The following is a 14327-nucleotide window of genomic DNA, read 5'->3' as shown; positions in this document are numbered from 1 at the left end:
ACTACTCTCTAATACTCACTCTCTACTACTCATTCTCTACTACTCTACTACTCTCTACTACTCTCTCTCTACTACTCACTCCCTACTACTCACTATCTACTACTCTCTACTACTCACTCTCTACTACGCTCTACTCTCTACTACTCTCTACTCTCTACTACTCTCTCTCTACTACTCACTCTTTACTACTCATTCTCTACTACTCACTCTCTACTACTCACTCTACTACTCACTCTACTCCTCACGCTCTACTACTCACTCTCTACTACTCTCTACTACTCACTCTCTACTACTCTCTCTCTACTACTCTCTACTACTCACTCTACTACTCACTCTCTACTACTCTCTACTATTCTCTCTCTCTGCTACTCACTCTCTACTACTCTCTACTACTCACTCTCTACTACTCTCTACTACTCACTCTTTACTACTCTCTACTACTCACTCTCTACTGCTCTCTACTACTCACTCTACTACTTACTCTCTACTACTCTCTACTACTCACTCTCTACTACTCTCTACTACTCACTCTACTATTCACTCTACTACTCTCTACTACTCACTCTCTGCTACTCTCTCTACTGCTCTCTACTACTCTCTACTACTCACTCTCTACTCTCTATTACTCACTCTCTACTCTCTACCTCTCTCTACTTCTCTCTCTACTAGTCTCTAACTCTCTACCTATACCTCTCTACCTCTACACCTCTACCTCTCTACCTCTCTCTACACGCACACATATACACATATATATATGCATATATATGCATATGCATTTATATATATATGTATGTGTATATATATATATACGTATATAATCTGCATATCTATATAAATACAAATATAAATGCATGCATACATATACATATATCCATACATATGCATGTTATTTACATGAAAGTTTGAATAACACTAATAAAAGCAAAGCTAAAAAGCCACCGCATTACAAGAGAATGGCTTTAACTTAAACGAGGGCGAGAAGTATTGCATTTTCAATGCTTGGAGGCATTCAGATGTGTCACACATTTGCCATAAATTATGAATTTTAGCACTCTAGTTGCTCATTAGATCACTGTAGTAAAGTTACTGCTCACCAGGGAAGTCTGCTGCTGGTATTCAAAGTGCATGTTTCAGTCTGCATGTCAGAATGTTTTTAATGAAATAGAAGAGGATTTGAGAAGTCAAAATGTGCCCTAATTTTTCTTTCTTCAGCACTAATCATATTTCTATGGCAAAATGAACCCCCTCATTTTGTTCCTTTGCTAATTACATGTTTTAAGTGTTACCACTTTATTCCCATCAAGATGACTTCAGGTGTGCCATACTTTTGTCATAAGTAAGACTGTTAGCGCTCTAGTTGTTCTTTAGAACACTCTGGGACATTCTGTCATTGCGCTATACTTGGGCTACATCTGGGGGATATTTGTGCTACATTTGGGCTCTTTTGTCTCTGGTGGCCATCTTGAGAGAATTATTTGTTATGAAGTTTCCTAATTTCCTCATTTACTCAGTTTTCTACTTTGATTCCATCAAGAAGGCATTCAGATGTGACACACATTTGCCATAAATTCAGAATGTTATCACGCTAGTTGCTTATTAGATCACTGTAGTAAAGCTACTGCTCACCAGGGAAGTCTGCTGCTGGTATTGAAAGTTCATGTTTCAGTCTGCATGACAGAATTTGTTAATTAAATAGAAGAGGATTTGAGAAGTCACTCAAAATGTGCCCTAATTTTTCTTTCTGAAGCACTAATCATACTTTCTATGGCAAAATGAACCCCCTCATTTTGTTCCTTTTTAAATTAAATGTTTTCAGACTTACCACTTCATTCCAATCAAGATGGCTTCTGGTGTGCCATACTTTTGTCATAAGTAAGACTGTTAGCACTCTATTTGTTCTTTAGAACACTCTGGGACATTCTGTCATTGGGCTATACTTGGGCTACATATGGGTGATATTTGGGCTACATTTGGGCTCTTTTGTCTCTGGTGGCCATCTTGGGAGACTGCATGTCAGAATTTTTTAATGAAATAGAAGAAGATTTGAGAAGTCACTCAAAATGGGCCCTAATTTTTCTTTCTGCAGCACTAATCATACTTTCTATGGCAAAATATACCCCCTCATTTTGTTCCTTTTTAAATTAAATGTTTTAAGTTACCACTTTATTCCAATCAAGATGGCTTCAGGTGTGCCATACCTTTGTAATAAGTAGGACTGTTAGCGCTCTAGTTGTTCTTTAGAACACTCTGGGAGGCTGCAGTAGAACACAAAGGAATCAACTGACAGTCTCTGTCCTTGTTGGATGTACATGTTTTACTGAGAATGTCAGACTTCATTCTCACATGACTGACAACGATAATGTGAATTTACAGAAAATATGCTTTCAGTTTAGCTTACAGATTCCCTTCCAAACCACTGTGGGAAAAGCATGAGATAATAGTTTTCTTTCAAACATGATTCATGATATCCCACAGAAGGATTTTTCACATGGTAAAATGACCTTAGAACACACCACAATTCCTAAAATGAGTATGGTACCATCAACAAATGATTTATAATGTAACTAAAGTCCTAAAACCTTCTATTAACTGCAATGCTTTTTAATGAGGTGCTATCATGTATATTGGTCCCAAGATGGCTGCCAACACTTCTTGGATGAAGTGCTGACAGCCAATCAGATCTCACAATGAGATGTGTGGTTAGGCTCCGCCCAGATATATATATATTTTTTCTTTTGATTTTCTCAGGAGCTACTGGGGGGATTTACACCATTTAACCAAACGGGTGATCTGCGTACCAGACCCTACCATTTTCCCAAATTTGGTGTAATTCCATTCAGCGGTTCGGGCTGTAGCCGTGTCTAATCGTCCTATAGAAATTAACATGGGGAAAACACGTTTTGGGACCCCCCCTTTTTTCTCGGCCCCCGCTTGCCGAATCTTCCCGAGACTTTCAGGAAAGGAGAGGAGCGGAGCGGGCCATCTTCTTTGAGAAACTAGGTCCCAACTATAACTACCTACTGGCGACCTCCAGTACTTTTTTTGAAATCAATTAGGTTTCTTGATATGTACTGCTAGAGTTTCATAGGTTGCTTGGGGCATATTTTCAAGGCTTTTGAGTTCCTTTGATGTAATTTTTCCCATTTTAATTTAAGACCTTTCCCCATGGTGCAAGCTCCTTGTAATATGCCCCCATTTGTGCTTGGCAAATTTAGATTTTAATTCTTTGACTAACATAGCCATGTTAAAAGTGACCCAAAAATGTTGCAAGGGCCTTAAAAAAAACGCTTTCATGTGTCTTAGGCCATTTTAAGTCATTTTCCCTTGAATGTAGGTGTATAATTGATTTAGATGATGTGTTTAAAAACGATTTATGAAAACAATTAGGTTTCTTGATATGTACTGCTAGAGCTTCATAGGTTGCTTGGGGCATATTTATAAGGCCTTTGAGTCTCTCCGATGTTATTTTTCCCATTTTAATTTAAGACATTTCCTCGTGGTGGAAGGTCCTTGTAAATACACCCCCATGTGTGCTTGGCAAATTTAGATTTTGATTATTTGACTTACATAGCCATGTTCCATACAGTTCTCACCTTCTGCGTAGTCTTTGATATGCTAGACTCCATCTGCACTATGAGATACCTAAGCAAAGGAAACACAAGTGATGTGATTGTGAAATGAGGAAAAGAAACTCCACATTTTTCAATTACATCACCTGTGTTTCCTAAGTTTACGAATGACATTGTGCAGATGAGGTTTAGGTCTGTCCACGGACACAGAAGAGGTCTGGCCTTTGTTCAAGAGTGAAGTGGATATGACTTACTTCATTGGTAGGCCTTCACATATATTATCTCCTCTGTACTCTTCAACAAGCGTAAATTTCATCTGCAACCCTGAGTAGGCCTCACCTTAAACAAACCTCTGGATAGGCCACACCTTATTGTCATCCTGAATCAATCATTTAAAATGTTAGGGACAGATTTATGATAGGTGTATGCCTCTTTTGCGTCTCTGTGCGTCATTTTTGTGACGCAGCGGCGGTGCAAAAGATTTGCTATGTGGCGACATATTTACAACTTGATGCATCTAGGCAGATGTGTCATGCTGTAAAGTCCCGTGCCACATGAAACCGATGCAGCAGTGATGGAAAAGATGCACCATGTTGCAAGACAGGCCTCACTTCATCTCCAACAAGATAAGAAGCTGAATCTTCTGTAAATGTCAAAATTGTTGTATACACTGCTGAACTTCTGTGTACTCTTTGATATGCTAGACTCCATCTGCACTATGAGATACCTAAGCAAAGGAAACACAGGTGATGTGATTGTGAAATGAGGAAATGAAACTCCACATTTTTCAATTACATCACCTGTGTTTTCTAAGTTTACGAATGACATTGTGCAGATGAGGTTTAGGCCTGTCCACGGACACAGAAGAGGTCTGGCCTTTGTTCAAGAGTGAAGTGGACATGACTTACTTCATTGGTAGGCCTTCACATGTATTATCTCCTCTGTACTCTTCAACAAGCATAAATTTCACCTGCAACCCTGAGTAGGCCTCACCTCAAACAAACCTCTGGATAGGCGACACCTTATCGTCATCCTGAATCAATCATTTAAAATGTTAGGGACAGATTTATGATAGGTGTGTGCCTCTTTTGCGCCGCTGTGCGTCACTTTTGTGACGCAGCGGCGGTGCAAAAGATTTGCTATGTTGTGACATATTTACAACTTGATGCATCTAGGCAGATGTGTCATGCTGTAAAGTCCCGTGCCACATGAAACCGATGCAGCAGTGATGCAAAAGATGCACCATGTTGCAAGACAGGCCTCACTTCATCTCCAACAAGATAAGAAGCTGAATTTTCTGTAAATGTCAAAATTGTTGTATACACTGCTGAACTTCTGTGTACTCTTTGATATGCTAGACTCCATCTGCACTATGAGATACCTAAGCAAAGGAAAAACAGGTGATGTGATTGTGAAATGAGGAAAAGAAACTCCACATTTTTCAATTACATCACCTGTGTTTCCTAAGTTTACGAATGACATTGTGCAGATGAGGTTTAGGTCTATCCACGGACACAGAAGAGGTCTGGCGTTTGTTCAAGAGTGAAGTGGATATGACTCACTTCATTGGTAGGCCTGCACATGTATTATCTCCTCTGTATTCTTCAACAACCCTAAATTTCATCTGCAACCCTGAGTAGGCCTCACCTCAAACAAACCTCTGGATAGGCTACACCTTATCGTCATCCTGAATCAATCATTTAAAATGTTAGGGACAGATTTATGATGGGTGTGTGCCTCTTTTATGCCGCTGTGCGTCATTTTTGTGACGCAGCGGCGGTGCAAAAGATTTGCTATGTGGCGACATATTTACAACTTGATGCATCTAGGCAGATGTGTCATGCTGTAAAGTCCCGTGCCACATGAAACCGATGCAGCAGTGATGGAAAAGATGCACCATGTTGCAAGACAGGCCTCACTTCATCTCCAACAAGATAAGAAGCTGAATCTTCTGTAAATGTCAAAATTGTTGTATGCACTGCTGAACTTCTGTGTACTCTTTGATATGCTAGACTCCATCTGCACTATGAGATACCTAAGCAAAGGAAACACAGGTGATGTGATTGTGAAATGAGGAAAAGAAACTCCACATTTTTCAATTACATCACCTGTGTTTCCTAAGTTTACGAATGACATTGTGCAGATGAGGTTTAGGTCTGTCCACGGACACAGAAGAGGTCTAGCCTTTGTTCAAGAGTGAAGTGGATATGACTTACTTCATTGGTAGGCCTTCACATATATTATCTCCTCTGTACTCTTCAACAAGCGTACATTTCATCTGCAACCCTGAGTAGGCCTCACCTTAAACAAACCTCTGGATAGGCCACACCTTATTGTCATCCTGAATCAATCATTTAAAATGTTAGGGACAAATTTATGATAGGTGTGTGCCTCTTTTGTGCCGCTGTGCGTCATTTTTGTGACGCAGCGGTGGTGCAAAAGATTTGCTATGTGGCGACATATTTACAACTTGATGCATCTAGGCAGATGTGTCATGCTGTAAAGTCCCGTGCCACATGAAACCGATGCAGCAGTGATGGAAAAGATGCACCACGTTGCAAGACAGGCCTCACTTCATCTCCAACAAGATAAGAAGCTGAATCTTCTGTAAATGTCAAAATTGTTGTATACACTGCTGAACTTCTGTGCACTCTTTGATATGCTAGACTCCATCTGCACTATGAGATACCTAAGCAAAGGAAACACAGGTGATGTGATTGTGAAATGAGGAAAAGAACCTCCACATTTTTCAATTACATCACCTGTGTTTCCTAAGTTTACGAATGACATTGTGCAGATGAGGTTTAGGTCTGTCCACGGACACAGAAGAGGTCTAGCCTTTGTTCAAGAGTGAAGTGGATATGACTTACTTCATTGGTAGGCCTTCACATATATTATCTCCTCTGTACTCTTCAACAAGCGTAAATTTCATCTGCAACCCTGAGTAGGCCTCACCTTAAACAAACCTCTGGATAGGCCACACCTTATTGTCATCCTGAATCAATCATTTAAAATGTTAGGGACAGATTTATGATAGGTGTATGCCTCTTTTGCGTCTCTGTGCATCATTTTTGTGACGCAGCGGCGGTGCAAAAGATTTGCTATGTGGCGACATATTTACAACTTGATGCATCTAGGCAGATGTCTCATGCTGTAAAGTCCCGTGCCACATGAAGCCGATGCAGCAGTGATGGAAAAGATGCACCATGTTGCAAGACAGGCCTCACTTCATCTCCAACAAGATAAGAAGCTGAATCTTCTGTAAATGTCAAAATTGTTGTATACACTGCTGAACTTCTGTGCACTCTTTGATATGCTAGACTCCATCTGCACTATGAGATACCTAAGCAAAGGAAACACAGGTGATGTGATTGTGAAATGAGGAAAAGAACCTCCACATTTTTCAATTACATCACCTGAGTTTTCTAAGTTTAGGAATGACATTGTGCAGATGAGGTTTAGGCCTGTCCACGGACACAGAAGAGGTCTGGGAGGTCTAGCCTTTGTTCAAGAGTGAAGTGGATATGACTTACTTCATTGGTAGGCCTTCACATATATTATCTCCTCTGTACTCTTCAACAAGCGTACATTTCATCTGCAACCCTGAGTAGGCCTCACCTCAAAAAAACCTCTGGATAGGCTACACCTTATCGTCATCCTGAATCAATCATTTAAAATGTTAGGGACAGATTTATGATAGGTGTGTGCCTCTTTTGTGCCGCTGTGCGTCATTTTTGTGACGCAGCGGCGGTGCAAAAGATTTGCTATGTGGCGACATATTTACAACTTGATGCATCTAGGCAGATGTGTCATGCTGTAAAGTCCCGTGCCACATGAAACCGATGCAGCAGTGATGGAAAAGATGCACCATGTTGCAAGACAGGCCTCACTTCATCTCCAACAAGATAAGAAGCTGAATCTTCTGTAAATGTCAAAATTGTTGTATGCATTGCTGAACTTCTGTGTACTCTTTGATATGCTAGACTCCATCTGCACTATGAGATACCTAAGCAAAGGAAACACAGGTGATGTGATTGTGAAATGAGGAAAAGAAACTCCACATTTTTCAATTACATCACCTGTGTTTCCTAAGTTTACGAATGACATTGTGCAGATGAAGTTTAGGTCTGTCCACGGACACAGAAGAGGTCTAGCCTTTGTTCAAGAGTGAAGTGGATATGACTTACTTCATTGGTAGGCCTTCACATATATTATCTCCTCTGTACTCTTCAACAAGCGTAAATTTCATCTGCAACCCTGAGTAGGCCTCACCTTAAACAAACCTCTGGATAGGCCACACCTTATTGTCATCCTGAATCAATCATTTAAAATGTTAGGGACAGATTTATGATAGGTGTATGCCTCTTTTGCGTCTCTGTGCGTCATTTTTGTGACGCAGCGGCGGTGCAAAAGATTTGCTATGTGGCGACATATTTACAACTTGATGCATCTAGGCAGATGTGTCATGCTGTAAAGTCCCGTGCCACATGAAGCCGATGCAGCAGTGATGGAAAAGATGCACCATGTTGAAAGACAGGCCTCACTTCATCTCCAACAAGATAAGAAGCTGAATCTTCTGTAAATGTCAAAATTGTTGTATACACTGCTGAACTTCTGTGTACTCTTTGATATGCTAGACTCCATCTGCACTATGAGATACCTAAGCAAAGGAAACACAGGTGATGTGATTGTGAAATGAGGAAAAGAAACGCCACATTTTTCAATTACATCACCTGTGTTTCCTAAGTTTACGAATGACATTGTGCAGATGAGGTTTAGGTCTGTCCACGGACACAGAAGAGGTCTGGCCTTTGTTCAAGAGTGAAGTGGATATGACTCACTTCATTGGTAGGCCTGCACATGTATTATCTCCTCTGTATTCTTCAACAACCCTAAATTTCATCTGCAACCCTGAGTAGGCCTCACCTCAAACAAACCTCTGGATAGGCTACACCTTATCGTCATCCTGAATCAATCATTTAAAATGTTAGGGACAGATTTATGATAGGTGTGTGCCTCTTTTGTGCCGCTGTGCGTCACTTTTGTGATGCAGCGGCGGTGCAAAACATTTGCTATGTTGTGACATATTTACAACTTGATGCATCTAGGCAGATGTGTTATGCTGTAAAGTCCTGTGCCACATGAAACCTGCGTCAGGTTTCATATAGGTGTTTTGTTGCAGGGTGGGCATTCATTTGCATGAAAGCCCTGTAAAACTAACACAGTGAAATTTAGAAGATTTCACTGAGTCAGCTTTATAGCATTGCTGAATCAAATCCTTATGCCTGTTTGAAATAGCCTAAGGAGTGATGCACCATGCAATGTGTGGCTTCCTCCTGTGCATTGCAGTAGACATGTCGTGCTTATGACGTGATTCCTGCAATGTGCTGCTTTTGCGGCACAGATGCGTGACGCATCTGTGCTGTTTTTACTCAATGGTGCTCCACATTGTAAATGCGGCACACCATGGGTGGCAGAGCAGCGGTGCACATTAACTGGTGCATCCCTGGGGATGTGCCAGTTAACATAAATCTGCCCCTTTACATTTAAGTATGTGCAGGGGACACAGAGTCGGTGAGGCTTATCCAAGGTTAAGAAGAGATGAGTCCTGTTCACTGAAAACTTGGACATAGGCCTCACCTCCTCAGCATCGCTGGACATGGCTAAATAATAGCTGCAAAATGTTACTCTTGTTAAACAATTTTACTATTATAGTCTCTGAGATTTGTGTCTTACTCTGCAACATCTCATTGTTGTTCTCTTTTTTTAAAGATAACGACAACATCAAGCATGAGTGATAATGAGCAATCAGTTGATCTCGATCTTATCGTTGAACTTGTCATTGAAACGTCAGTGGAAGTAGATCCGTTAGATGATTTAAATCCTGAGGATGATGAAGAACATGATGAGGATGCCGATTTGTCAGAATTGTATGACATAGGGTGGGAAGCTGACCTGCTTGAGCCTATGGAACTATAAACATTTATTTTTAAAATTTAACGGAAATAAAAAGTAAAAATGTAAACCGTTTCATTTAAAATTAAACACAACTTCAAAAACAGGTTATGTGTAGTGTCTTTAATAAAATAGTATAATATGCTCATAAAATTAGATCAGATTCACATATAAAACAGCACAGGTAAAATGTAGAAGCATTCCATTTCTTTGCTACTATTTGTGAATACTAAATTTGCCTATGCACTAAAAATTATTCTAAGTGAAAATGACAAGTAGTGTGTTAAGTTTTTGACGACTGTTATTGATTTACTGTTTGGTAATAGCGGTTAATAAAATTTTTTATTATATTTTACCACAGATTCAACTGCAGATCATTTCAAAAGTAGAGAATGCCGTCTAAGGATAGAATCAGAAAGGCTACAAAACGTCAAAGACAGCAGGTTCATCAATTATTGCAGCAGTCCTCTACAATAAAAAATCGTCAAGTCACCAAGAAAGCACCGGGTAAGACAATGAAATCATTCATAAGAAACAATTGTAGAAAAAAAAGTATTACTACAGAAAATGTTTCAGTCCAGAAAAAGAGAAGCAATTTAAACGGAAAGGAAAGGCCAATCAAAAATGTTACTGCTAGAGCAAGAGATAACTCAGTGCATGATAGTAGAAGGAAACAACAGTTTAGGGACATTCGTAAACGAATGTTCCGCAACAGGATAATTGGCAATTTGTTAAAAAATATTAAGAAAGGTCAACAGAAAGTGGTTTTTTATAAGAGAAAAAAAAAAGTTGAGAAAGTTATTGATCAGGCATTTGAAATTAGACGAAAGTTATTTATTTTGATATTCAATAGAATTAGGAAGCTAAACAAGGCAATTTATGATTTCAAAAGAAATAGTAGATGGAAGAGAATAGTTAATCGTAGTAATTTTTGTGAAGTTTTTTCCGGAGAATGGATGCATAGTTCAAGTTGTGAGGCATTTTTTAATGAGGAGAGTTATTTCCAGGATAATGATTTGGTGCATGCAGTTGACACCAGTGGTCGAGCTTATGAGGTGAAAGATGGTTGTCCAGTTGAAAAAGAAAAACTTGTGACAACAGAGACAGAAGAGGTGTTAGGTAATGAGGTTTTAGGAAGACGTCCTAAGGGTCCTGTGTACACCTGGAAGTGTAGTAGTATTTGCAGTGTACGACAGGATTCCATCAATTTGCTTTGTGATTTTGTACGGACATTTAATAAGAAAAGTTTGAAGCAGAAAATGATGTTGTTGCAAGAATTAGATCCTTGCAGAGTGAGAGAAGTGACAGGTTTGCATGGTCATTCACTGGCTTGTCTTTCCAGGAGAGTATGCCAGAGTGTTTTTCATCATTTCAGGATGCTAGCAGTGCATCATAATAAAGTGAGGAAATTAGTTAGAATGTTGTATTATGCTAAGAGTCCAGCAATTATGCTTAAAAAATTATGCGCTGCTCTTTTGCATGGTTCTGAAATAGATGTGAAGAATATTTGTGAAGAAATTGAGTTTTGTTACTTTGGAAGTAAAGAGGAGAATGTTGAAATTGACCCAGAAGAAGAGGGTAATGTGGAAGACAGTGTACAGGTTTCCAGTACAGATAATTTTCAGAAGGAAATTGCCACATTTCAGGTGAAATCAAGTGAGAGGCCTAATTTCACTTGTGTGTGTTGTCGACGCACTTATTATAAGAATCAGACTAAGTTAGTGGATTTATATGCAAAAAGTGAAAGGGAAAATAATAGTGAATGGAAGGATTTTGCAACATACTTGATGGTAGAAAATTGTTTTGATTTGGGATCAGATCAACGTGTGTGTACTTATTGTTGTAACAAATTAAATCAAAACCAGATGCCTGCTAGAGCGGTTCATAATAATCTGGAAATGGTTGAGATTCCTTCTGAATTGAAGGATTTAAATACTTATGAATCTATTTTGATTCAAAGTATCCATCCCTTTCAGGCTATTGTAAGAATGGAGCCAAAGACAGGGAAATTGCCTCCATCAGATTTACAGAGAGGATTAAAGGGAAGAGTTGTTTATTTGCCTCTAGATTTGAAGAAAAACATTAATACAATTGGAGTAGAAAAAGTGGAAGAGGAACCTCTGGTTATCTTAGTTAATGGGGTTCCGACAAAGAGTAAGAAAATATGGCAAGATTTAGTGGATGTTAGGAAAGTCAAAAAGGCAACATTGTATTTGAAAAAAAAAAATAAGTACTATAAGAATGTATATGTTGCAGAAGAGGAAGTAAGTGAAGAAGAGGATAGCAATTTGTGTGCTGGTCAAATTGAGAAAGTAGAACCCTCTAAAAGTGAAGAAATATATGAACATTATAGTGTTCATCCTTTGCATTCCAAGGAAGTCATGGGGAATGCTATTGAGATGTTTCAAATGAAACAAGCCAAAGGGAGTCCCATTAGTGTTTGGGAGGAAAGTTTGGAAGCTCGGTGTTTCCCACAGCTATTTCCAACAGGTCAAGGAGGAAGATATGATGAGCGACCTCATCAAATTCCTGCTTCTGAATACCGGACTTTACGATTGTATGCAGAAGATGCTAGGTTTCGACAATGCATTCCCTATTTGTTTCATCTCCTGTTTGAAAGCGATCTGTCTGGACTGTCATATGCAGTGAACCACATCTTGAAAAGTGGTATACAGATGCAAAACATCTCTGCAAGTGACTTTATGGATAAAGTCAATGTGCAAGACAGTATTTTGGATTGTCACCTGATTAATCTCATGGCGTGTCAGCGTGGTACTAATGAGTACTGGTACCGTCGTCATGGTGATCAAAAATGTATGCTGAGGAACTTAGGAACTCCCACATGGTTCCTAACTCTGAGCTGTGCCGAGTATGGCTGGGAAGACTTATTTGAATTTCTACGAGAGGCAAATGGAAACATTGAAAATATCGAATTCAAGACACCCAGAGAACTGTGCTCTTTGGATCCAGTGAATGTATGCAGGTACTTCAATCATAGATTTGAAGCTATGATGTCTTTCATCATGAATAAGAAGAATCCACCTCTTGGAGAGGTGTTGGATTTCTTCTGGAGAAAGGAGTACCAAGCAAGAGGTGCTCCTCATATACATATGCTGCTGTGGATCAAGGATGCACCTAAATTTGGAACAGATCCAGAAGACTTAGTGATGAGTTTCATACAACAGTATTCTACGTGTGCTGTTCCAAACGCAAAGGAGAAGAAAAGCCTAAGAGAACAAGTTCTACGTTTCCAAAGCCATCGTTGTGGAAAGTACTGTCGTCGTAAATTCAGAAACAAGGACAAGTTCTACACCAAATGTCGTTTCGGCTTTCCACGACCGGTGATTTCTAAAGGAAGAGTAAACAGTTTGATGTCTTCGCTGCGACATAATGTGATGAAGAAATCACCTAAAAACACTTACAATTTGAAAAGGAACGAAGAGTCCAAGTACATCAACGACTACAACCCAGTGATTTTGTCCATGTGGAATGCTAACATGGATATACAGTTTGTGGCTGATAACTGTATGGCTGTGGCTCGGTATGTGACATCTTACATCACCAAAAAAGAAAAGACAGAATTGAAGGATATGTGGGAGGACATTTCCCATGAAAAGAGCCTCAGCAAGAAGTTGTACAGTTTCAGTCTGAAGATGTTGTCACATCGAGAAATCGGAGCTTACGAATTTTCTGACCGGTTGTCTTCAGCAAGTCTCTATGCCAAATCCAGGAGTATCGTTTGGGCGAGTCTTGGTCTTGCTGCAACGTGTAATCGAGTTCTGAAACCTGTGCGGGAAATTGAGTATTTGGCAGAAAAGGAGCCGAACAGTACCGATATTTTGAAGACCAACATGTTGGATACATATTATCCAAATCGAAGCAGTCACCTCGAGAATGTTTGTCTGTATGAGGTTCTACAAAATTACATATTCAAGAGGAACATCAAAGAAGATATTGATAAAGGAGTGTATGCTGTAATTGGAAGTGAGGGATGTCTGGTCAAGCAAAGAAAATGCCACTTGGTAAACCATCGAAAATTGAGTGGCGAATCTCCTGAAAAAAAGGATTTTTCTATTTAGCACTTTTGCAACTTTTTAAGCCTTGGCGTGCAGAAGAGGAACTGCTTGGAGATTTCCTCTGTTACGAAGACTCTTTCACTGCCGCCAAGGAGACCATAGAATGTCCTGTTTTTCCCAAATATCTAGAAATGTTGAATGCGGAAATCGAGCAGGAAGCAACGATTGCAGCCGAGATTGCCAGAGACAGTTCTCAGGACAGTCAGAGTTCTGTTTCATTGAGTCAGGATCCACTAGGAGGACCTGTTATTGAAAATGAAGCAGCCACTGCCATGAATGAAGTGGAAAGAGCCATGGCACATGCTCAGGAGGATGCGGTTAACTTAGAAGACTTGGAAAGACAACTCAACGTTGAGCAGAGGAAAATATATGACGAGGTTACCAACCAAATTGATCATGGATTAAGTCATGAGAAGAAAGAGTGCTCATGTACGTCGTTGAAGCCTGTCCGACTGTACGTGAGTGGAGAAGCGGGAACTGGAAAAAGTTTCCTCATTAAAGCAATTTCATGTTATTTGCAGAAAAGGACTGAGTCATCGCTGTCTTGTGTTGTCACCGCTCCAACTGGACTGGCAGCACATAACATTAAAGGTATTACTTTGCATCGTCTACTGATGCTGCCAGTGGAGCATGATAACAAATTACAATACCACAAGTTATCTGGAGATGCTTGTTGTGAAGTTTCAAGAGTCTTGAGGAAAATGAAACTTCTTATCATTGACGAAGT

The sequence above is a fragment of the Lissotriton helveticus genome, chromosome 11 (assembly GCF_964261635.1).
Source record: "Lissotriton helveticus chromosome 11, aLisHel1.1, whole genome shotgun sequence".
In the NCBI taxonomy this organism is placed as follows: domain Eukaryota; kingdom Metazoa; phylum Chordata; class Amphibia; order Caudata; family Salamandridae; genus Lissotriton; species Lissotriton helveticus.
This window is presented reverse-complemented; position numbering follows the sequence as displayed.